The following is a 10,466-nucleotide window of genomic DNA, read 5'->3' on the forward strand; positions in this document are numbered from 1 at the left end:
CCACAACCTTGTGGCAGACTGCACCAGAATTTAATGGCTCACTGTTTAAAGAACTATTTTTAGCTATTTTCTTTATCATCTTCTTAGTTTCAAAAAGTGCCTCTTGTTCTACTGCTGCAAAATGTGGAATATGTAAAATTTTCTTAAGAAGGGATGTTCTTTGATCTTTATATACTTTCAAGCCTAATCAACAAGAAGGGAGATTTAATCTATGAAACAGGGAGCAGCTAACAAGCTCTAAGTGATGTCCAGGTGTTACAAAGACAAACTCCTCCTTGGTAGAATTGCCTTGTTAAGGTTTAGGGCTCAACATGTTTCAATGATCTCAGACCTAGGGGGAGGTTAACAAAGCTTGGCAAGAAAGATGTACCACTGATAATGGACACAAAGATTGCAGAATTTACAGTCCACAAGGACATTTGGCAGATCTCCCAAGATAAGGGAGAAAGTATTAAAGCCAACTCAGCAACTGTGCTGAATCAGCTCCAACTGGGTAAAAGGTAATTCTGGCAAGGGGAAATCACAACCACAGACTCATGAACCACTGACCCAAGAAACCCACTGACTCAAAAGAAGAGAAAGACTGAGAATGCAGAATAATTAGCATTAGAAGTGTGATATGTGACCTAAAGTTAATTCGTGTTAGGTATTGTAATATGTAATTAATTCGCATTAAGTATTGTGATATGTAATATAAAGTTAATTCGCGATCGGTCGGAATTAAGCTCTGTAAAAACCTAAAGTGTATTTAGAGTTAAAAAAAACTGAACTGTAAGAGGGGGACATGAGGATTGAAAGACAAGGAGAGTCCCTGCCGGGAAAAGCCTCAGGACAACCAACAAAACTAAAAGAATGGGGAAAATGGGGAGATAGGCCGTGTCTCCCCCAGAGATGGGCCTGCTAATGACCAAGTGATTGAGAGAAGATTGATATCTTATCTGTTCTGGCCCGATTTAACATTTCCAAACCTTCTCCGACCCGGCAATCATGGCATTGTTCTACTCCGAGAACCTATTCAACTGACCAGAGACCTGAACATGAATACCTAATGAAGCTACCACGAAGCAAGAGCGCTACGGTCGCTGTCCACTCTCAGTGAAAGATTGTATAAAAATCAGCGGCTCTGGGCACACTTTGTGAACAGAGTGGATACGGAGCGATAGAGTCCGTTTCTGCGTTCACCCAGTGCCAAAACCCTGGGGTTCGACGCTGTTCCTTTTAATTGTGGCTGTTAGAGACTGAATTTAAGTCTCGAAATAAAATTCTAAAATTTTAATTTACGGAACTGGGCTTGTTCATTTATTACAAGAAGCAAGGGAATCATTAACTAATAGAAGACAGAATATTAATTAATAAGAGAACTATGTAACTTGTAGCCAATGAACACTAATTCCTTTGTTTGCTAAAATGTATAAATAGTAAAAAGTTTTAATAGTTGGTGTGCTTGATTTGTGGAATACCACTGAGCACACAGGCTTGTGCAACTCTGAAATAAATAATCAATGTCTCCCTCAAGTGTGTAATTATTGGCTTGTTGCATACCAGGTAACAAATCTGATTTTTGTGGACAACACTACCACTGCAAGCTTTGCTGAAGAACTCTTTGTATTCATCTTGCCTGCAAGCTTCATGATTCTGTACATTTGAATCATATCCCTCCCTCAAATGGAGGGCTATCATCAGCCTTTTGTCACAAAGAAAGTATCTGAACACAGCTCAGTTTGGGAGGCTCCTCTGGAGAGATGCCAAGCCTGAAAGCTTTACTACTTCAATTAAATTACAAATACTCAAAGACATTGCCTAAGGACTGATCTAAAGACCACAGAAAAATTGTATCATTCTATAGTTATCTTCCCACTTATCTTTTTGGTCATATTATCCTAAAGCTCTCAACATTATAATTGAAATAAAAAGTACAAAGACAAATCTACACTTCGTGAGGAACTGGACATAGAAGGCAGAGTGCATATCTGATGCTGAATATCTGGCAGGAGCTCAAATAAAAATGAGGAGCCCTACACCTGTGTTGGTGTTGGGGGTTAAGTTTTCCTGTGGAATTTTTCCCCCCCATAAGTCGCTAGGAGACTAAATACTGATAGTTAAAGGGTGCTTAACCCATACAAAAGAGGTGGATCACTCAGTTTAGCAGGAGCTCTCGGTTTTCTGAGGGAGGAGGGTCGAGCAACTGGTAGCTGCATGGATTCCACGGTTAACGGAGGGGTTCGGTCCTGAGAATTCTATCATCTGTTGGAGTGCCCAGGAATTCAGAGTTTTTCACCTGCCCGGCTGGATTTTGGGTCAGCCCAGGTCCAGCCGCCGCAGCTTCTCCAGCACTGCTCACTTTGCCTGCCGGGACACCCCCCTGCCTGCGGGGACAACCCACCGTTTCCAGCCATCAGCCCCGAGTTTCCACCGTTTCGGCTTGGTGCTCTTGGGATCCCAAGAGATCAGACTGCCTGGGGCTTGTGAGACAAAGCCCCTCGGGGTTCTTGGTTCTGTTTTATTATTATTATAATTGCTGTTGTTGTTTGTCTGTCCTGTTATATTTACTAGTAAAGGACTGTTATTCCTTCCCCCATAGCTCTGACTGAAAAGTTTTTTTTTAATCTTCCAAATTATAATAACAAGGAGGGAAGGGATTGGAATTCCCCATTCCTAGAGGGGCCCCGCCTCTCTCTAGCAGATACCTGTCTTTTCAAACCAAGACAGTTGGGTTCTAAATATCTATTCAGTCTCGGACACCATGTTTATGGTAACAGGTTTAGGAGTCACTGTTGCAGCTCATTTTTGACCAGCAAATCCCATTTCAATTAATCAACTGTAACTTTTGCCTTCAAATTGATACAGTAATATAATTTTTGATGTTTGTTCCTAAAGAATCATCCTCTTATACACTGGCACTGTTGATACTGAGAAGAATGACAAGATTTGTCTTTACAAACAAGCCCTGGGTCTGCTTGTAGATAAAACTAGCACTGAGAGATGAGAGAAACAATGGGAAGGATTCTACTGATTGATGAATGGAAAAGAAGATACTTGCCTTTACAAACAAACCATAGGTTTGTTTGTAAATGAAACTGAATGTTGAAAGATGAAAGCAACAATGGGGAAAAAAACATAAATCCTATAAGAATTAAAAATTAGGGGGGGGTTATACATTAAAAGGGGAATCTTAGGCATTTCAGGAAGTCTGTACCTCTCAAGTACCTCAGCCAATGGGGAAAGAGAGAGGGAAATGCAGCCGGGAAATTAGGATAAAAAGGAGGCTGCGTCCTCCGAAAAACAGCGAGACCCCAGGGGAAATGCCCCATGGCCTCTCCCTTTATTCAAATAAAGTAAAAGGACTCCTCTGTCTCCTTTTTGGACATAAACCTCTGGTGTTTGTGGATTAATTTTCCTAACAATACTAGCCTCTTCCTAAAAACATTGCTCTAGTTATTTTGCCTTGTACATTTTCTTCATCCACTAAAAAAAATGCTTTTTCCCCAAACACACCCAGAAAACAATCTTTGCCAACATTGGAAGAAACATTTCCACGTTGCTAAATTGGCTGCAAATTAAATACATTCTACATATGTAATATCCCCTCTTCCTTGCCATATGGTTTTTGTGATTTCCTTGTAGTCTACAACCAACCATCTCAAAAAAATGAGTACTCATTTACAGCCTTTGCTTTTAAGTGTGCTTCACAACCACTTATTCTTTTCACTGCCTCTTCCTTTGCTCACTCTCTTCTATTGAGGCCCAACACCACAGCCCAAATCTGATTTTTAATTCCCATGTACTATTTTTAACTTCCACTACAACACACCAACATACAGTGACTGAGTAACTGCAGAGAGATTTTTAAGACCCCTTTCTGAGCTCAACTATAGGTGAACTATTAGTATCAAGGCAGCAGTGCAATACATAGCAGAAAACTTCCACTGTTTTAACCCTTTCCACATTCTCTGGATTGTGCCTTAAAACTGCAGCTTTGAATACTCAAGGTGCACTCACTGTTGCCCAGAGAGGTACAAGAGTTTCTTTAGATATGGAACACAGGGAACACATGCTGTTATTCCTAACAGATTAATACTGGAAAAGCTACAAACTGCCTAACTGGTGATATTTATTTTATCTCTGCCCCCATAGTATCTCTGCTTCTTGATGCACACGTTTCTATAGTGTCAAACAGTGTCATAGTTGGCAGCTTCTAAAGTCACAGCTTGAGTCATGTCTGCTATTTATTCCATTCTACTGTGGTTCTCTGGAACAAGTATTAAATATTAAGCCCATTATCCCAGCAATAACTAAGCATAAAATACAAAGTAAGCCTTAAAGACAGCATGCTATCATACTAATATCTTCAAGAGAAATTTTCCTTTCCTGAGTATATGGAACATACTATAAACACACTGGTGCTACCAAAAGTATCAAGTGCTTTCTGGCTAATTTGTTCTAAAACCTTATTCAACATATTTCGTATCAGTCTGCTTATTCATCTTAAACTTGAAAATAAAGAAATCTGATCTCTTGTAGTTTTACTAGAAGCATTTTGTCTTAGAGGAATTTCATTTGCAAGAGCTGTTCTGGAATAAAGAGGACAGAAATTAAGCTCCTAATGAAAGAAGATCAAGGAAAATAATTAGTGGTATTTGAGAAAAAGTCTACAAGCTCATTTCCTCACAATTTTAGTCCCTTTTTTGAGATTTTTAAGGCAAATTTTTTTCATTACACCTGGAATTTGGACAAGATTCTTTATCAATTTCACCAACTGCACAGTGTTTCAGATCTTTCAGAAGACAAGGGTATATCCACCCTTTCCCTTCACATGTACCCCTGTGATATTACTGGTTTCACAATAAAGTGACATTAATTGAAGCATAGTCTATTTAAGGCAGGCTCAAGATCTTAGGTTAAACAAAAGTGGGAGTTGAAGTTTTAAAAGTCATAGCTTATGCAGTACTTGCATGCCTCCTATATTAAGTCAAAGTCATTAAGACTTAAAAAAACAATAAAACAAGTATTTCATCTTGCATTGAACAGAAGAAAAAACAAAACTAATTTATTGTCTGCTTCTCAATCCTTCAGGCTGTGCTATTCCATTCAGGGAGACAGTTTATTCTCTGTGGAATGTGAGAAAGTTCTCCTCCATGTTAATGATCTCAACTTGCAGGAAACCTGAATTTTGCATAAACTTCACTCTAAAATCAAAGCTATTTTTTTTCCCTTTCAGAAAGAATACACTCTTAGTTAAATTACACAGTCTAACAGACAACAGAAGACATTTCATTTCTATTGCAGCCACAATCCCTCCAAAAACTACCTTTGGCAATTCCATAAGGGCTAATTCTTTCTCTACAAATGAATATTAGACACTTGGTTTTGTCATACTGGAGGAGCTCAAGCCTACTGTCACATACATGCTTTTCTGAAAAACAACCACACAAGAAAACGAGAAGGTGCTCATCTTCTCTCCTCTTATTTCAGTCACAGTAGGACAGCTTCAAGTATTCCCTTACTGGTTTTTGGGTGCTAGGGTTTTAGATTTTGTTGCTTTGGAGGAAGGGGAATGCAGCCCTACTGAGCAATGCCCTCAAATCTACTTCCCAGTTCAGCTTTTCAGCCAATTAGCCCAGCAGTGGGGAGTGGCTCTGAAGAGCTCCCTCCCAAGGGGCTCCATCTGGCCAGCTCACAGCCCAAAGTTCCAAAGAGTAAAAAGCCAAGGTCCTGGTTGAGCTTTGACACGAGCCAACGAGGCAGGCTGCTTGTGATCTCGGGGGGGGGGGGGACAGGAGCAAGGAAAATTCTTGCTCTGGGTCAGCTTTAGAATGAGAATTTCAAACATGCCTGTTGTAGTGCATTAATTTGGTTTATATTGTATTTCATTTTTATATTGGGTTTTGTAATGGTTTCTTCTGTACCACCCTGTTCCCTTGGAAAATGTATCTCGATGTTTGTCCCTGCTCCCCTGCCCTGCCTATCCTCCCACACTGGAATGTAACCCAGCTCTGTTCCACTCCCACCTTACCCCTGATTGGGTAGTGGCTTGTCCCTGCCTCTAGCCCCTTACCCCTGGGTAAAAGCCCTGGGATCACATGGGGATCTCTCTTGCTCCGGAGACCAGGACGGGGACCGGACTGAACTCTGGATTCTGTGGGGGCAGGACCCCTGAATAAAGCCGTGATTCCCCCCAGACCAAGAGCAGACTCTTTCCTTTTGCCATCTACAGACGCCTGCTCTCTCTAAAGAAAAAGGTTTGCAGCCCCTAGCATCTTTTGGGACCCTGAAGGAAAATTCCTTCTGGCGTGGTTTCTCTCTCAAGCTAGCCAAGGCAAAAACGGAGCACGGGTTCCGAGGGAGAGAGAGAGCCACTTCACATGCCTACAGAGACCCAACATGCACAATTTTTAAGTATACTATGCTCTATTATTGCAATGCATCTTGAAACTGGATAACTGTAGTATCTTTATATAGCTCACTGAAAACAGAACTACCCACCTACTTTGAAAGTAGACTTTTTTCCTCTCACTATCTTCATGAAGTTTGGTTATGAATCAAATGAGAAAACTCATATTTCTCATACACAGTACTAAAATAAGCACAATCGTGACATTAAGAAAGCTTCAGAAGTTGGATTTTCTTTTTAATTACTAAGGACTACTGCAAATGACATGCAAATGTAGTAATGAAAAGCTATATTGTTATTAGAAAATTGCACACTATGTGACACATTCATTCATGGTATACTAAAATTGCATGCAACTGGAGACACAACAAAGAAGTTAATTTTACTAACCTTTGATGAAATTACTAATAAGACCGAAGTATTTTAGCAACTCGCCTAGAACTGCAAAGGAGGAAAATTACAACTGCAGTCAGACAATTCACCTGTCTCTGGAAAGCAGCAAACTTCTTCCACTTAGTGTTATGAACAACCTAACAATATTGCTCCTTAAAGCTAAAAGGCCATAATAGTCCCACAAAAGCACCAAAGAAGCACTCCAATCCACAGCAGTTTAAGTCCTTACCTCATTAATTTTGACTAAGATTTTTCATGGGTAACAAAGTGTCAACTTCATTATTTTAAAAAATAAATACTCCTGGGCTAAATTTGACAGGAATAGTCACAGAACTGATTATCAGGTACCTAGGTACCTGTTTCAGTTTTTAGCTGCATAGCTTAGCAGCTTCTCCACTTCACTAAACCCCCAACAATTGCATTTAACAATTAGTTAACACAAGATCACTTTCAATACAAGCCAAACAAACATTTCTCAAACAATCCCCCTTGTTAAGCAGAGTTCACTTTGCATAAGCTCATATTGCTTCAGTGTAATGAAATCTAGCTTGAGTCCCAGACTAAACTGATAGGACACCCAGGAACTGCTCTCTCACAGTCTCTTCTTGGTCTTACTTGACCACTTATGGCTGTCACCCATCATCATAATAAAAAGTCATATGGAACTAAGCCTTACTGTTTGTAACAGTTTCTCTATTGAAAGTGGAAGGGAATGTTTAGGAAGGTTTTCTGCAGTAGCCCAGAGTACTGAACACAGGGCTGCCTGTACTCCCTACACTATTACAAAAAAACCCAAACTAATCCCATTGCATGACCTGCAGCAATTCAGTTTAACAAATCAATAATTATAAATATTTTGGCAAAGTAAGCTTAGGTATTGTTTGCCTCTCAGCATACTTGACAATCAGTTCATGGCTTTATGATAAAAGTCATTAAATCCAATCTGAAAAGCAGAATTTACAGCTCACTAAGCAAGTCAGGCCCATAAACGGATGCTTTCAATTACAGGGCATTTATATGCACAATCATTAAGGCAGCACTGAATACATTTGAAAGCTTAAAAATACTTTGGATAATAATTAAAATTTTTGTGCATTGTTCTTCATACAAACAAAACTTAGGAACTCATTTCAGTCTCAAGCAGAGATCAGAGTTGTTATCCAAGCCTGTTCTCACAGTACTTTTGTGGGAAAGGGACTGGAGAGGTGGAAGCAAGTTTTTTTAAGTCATGTTTAGTAGCAGAGATTTTTTTGGAGCTCAAATAAACTCAAGTATATCAACTGGTGCTCAACACATCTGAAAGATCAAGGGGAACAGGAAAACAGAGAACCCAGAAGGGACTTTCATTTGGAGATTCACTGTAATTATTTGATTTTGTTCACGAATCTAGCTTCTGGGTGGAATAAAAGAAGATATTGGTTAAGAGACCAATGATTTTAACCCTTTCTCTTTTTAAAGGCATTTGTAACTAATGCTATCTTTCATCATGATAGTGCTAAGCAAACGGGGGAAGGGACTTCGCAAACCTCCTGTTTACTTACATTCTCCTCTAATTCACTAGTTTGTAAACAATAAAGTTTTAAAGCTATACCTCAGAAAAAACACACAGTCAATCTACTCACACAATGCAAGCTCCAACACTGCAGTGAAGCATAGGAAAGAAGAATGATGTTGCTGTATAGACTAAGGGAAGCCTTTCACTTTTACAAGAGGGGGTTTTGTTGGTTTGGGTTTTTTTCCCAGTTTGGAGAACAGAGCAAAGACTAATCAGTCTCTCACTAGAGTCCAGTCTCCACAGAAATGATGTCACAAATTAATCTGAAAGTACAGCTCTCCAGGCTAAGAGGAACACTTAAGAAAAGACAAACCTGCTGTTATGTGCAGTCTCCTAATAAGCTGTTATTATAAACTTCTTGTTACATATGGAATCTGACTCACAATCATGAATTGTGATAACATTAGCCCTACACAGGTTGCAGCATTCACTAGCACTATTTTCAGAAATAGTTTGATGGTAAACCCAGTAAGCAAAACTTTTTCTTAATGCTATCCACTTGTTTGTAAAGGATTTGAAAAGAGCAAAAACACCCCAGTAGGGGTTTTTTTTAGTGAAAAAGTGGGACAGACAAACAAAAATACATGGGACTAGGCTGCAGTATGGATTCCAGCTGTTCAATTCAACAGCTCTCCAAGACTATCACAAGAGCTCCTCACACATCCACTTTTTAGCCTTCTTTTATTTTCCCAGAATGAAGACTAAAAGACTAGTGTCACACTTTTTCTCTTCCCCTCCACCTCCTACAAAAAAAAAATTACAAATAGGAACTTAGCAGCAACACCAACTACTTACATTTATCACAACACAACTTTTCCCATGTGCTTATCTAGGTAGATGAGTTTGTTTATATCTTACAATGCATAGATAGCCACAGCATTAATACTAATACCATGAAGAAAACCACTAGTCAATTTGCATGTACATATCTCATGTAAACTATGTATATTTCACATCCATGGCTCTGGAATACACAAAAGAGCACTGGCTGAAGTGAAACTTTGCAGTCCTAAACACTTCTTTCCAACTTGCTTCTAGCTTTCTCCACCACCCCGACACGAAGTCTTTGCATACCTAACCTCTGTAAGAAAAAAAGTTTAAGCGAGAGATAGAGGAGAGAAAAATATATATTCTTTTGCCCCCCCCCCCCCCCGCCCCCGTCATCCCTCATACACACACTGAGGGCGCAGGCCAACCCTTCCCACCATCCAACGCCCCGCACCGAGGGCTATTCCGGCGTGTGAAAGGCAGAGGGGGTGACAGTGACACTCGCCACCCCGGCCCTACTTCCTGGGAGCAGACCCTGGGTGTAGCCAGCAGGAGCCACCGCCCCCCACGGCAGTTTTCTTCCGCCAGGAGAGGCAGCCTCCCGAGCCGCTGCCAACACTGGGGCCCACCGCGCCTCTGCCGCCCTAAGCGCCAGCAGCGCCCCATCACAACAAATGGGGAAGAGGTGCGCGGGGAAGAGAGCGCAGGGACGAGCCCCCCATCTCCCGCCGGGATTAGGCCGGGCCTAGTCAGCCCATACACCGCCAACGGGGCACTGCTTCCCACAGCGCAGCCGAGCCGCTTGTCGAAACCACCCCAAGACCAACCTCCTCCTCAGCAAGCAGCCGAGCCGCCCTGCTTCCTCAGCGTTGCTCTCCCCTGGGCACCCGCACTCCCCACACCCATTGGCTCCCGCCCATACCCCCCCCTCCAGCAGTGGGCGGGGAGGCGGCGCACTGGTTCGGCCATTCGTCACTTGAGAAACAGTGGGCGAGGATTGGGCAACGGTTGCCAAGGCCCGACCCCAGCCGCCGATTGGCGGATTGAGCCGCCAATCGAGTGCACGCGGCCCGAAAAAAAAAAAAGACGCGAGGCGAAGAGAGACGGATCCGGCTGGGCGGCGCTTATTGATCCCTTCTCGTTTCACGCGTCCATTAGGGGTGGTTGTTCAAGAAAGGACAATCGGAGCGGAAGCGGAAGTTTGAGTTACCCGCAGGCGCGCAGCCGCGCGCGACCCGCTGCCGTAACATTCCGCGCCGGGCGCGGGTGAGAGCTGAAAAAAGTAGCGCGCTGTTTCCGGACATAAATTATCTCAGGAACCGTGGCGGGCCCGGCACGGTGGCACCACCCCCCGCTCCG

The 10,466-nt window shown here is 41.9% G+C and overlaps 1 protein-coding gene across 5 annotated transcripts in view; it reads right to left on the bottom strand.

Moving 5' to 3' along the window:
• The window catches only part of LOC120764834 (mothers against decapentaplegic homolog 2-like), a 92,507-nt gene extending 82,484 nt beyond the window's left edge, over positions 1-10,023 (bottom strand). For 4 of the 5 annotated variants that reach the window (XM_040088911.2, XM_058423894.1, XM_040088909.1 and 1 more), the window contains exon 1: positions 9,935-10,023. The gene's annotated coding sequence lies outside the window, so the exon portion shown is untranslated. Of the gene's footprint in view, positions 1-6,781; positions 6,833-9,934 lie in introns of all 5 variants that reach the window. The other variant, XM_040088908.1, reaches the window with a different exon arrangement.
• Between the last annotated feature and the right edge of the window lie 443 nt (positions 10,024-10,466).

The sequence above is a fragment of the Hirundo rustica genome, chromosome W (genome assembly GCF_015227805.2).
Source record: "Hirundo rustica isolate bHirRus1 chromosome W, bHirRus1.pri.v3, whole genome shotgun sequence".
NCBI lineage: Eukaryota > Metazoa > Chordata > Aves > Passeriformes > Hirundinidae > Hirundo > Hirundo rustica.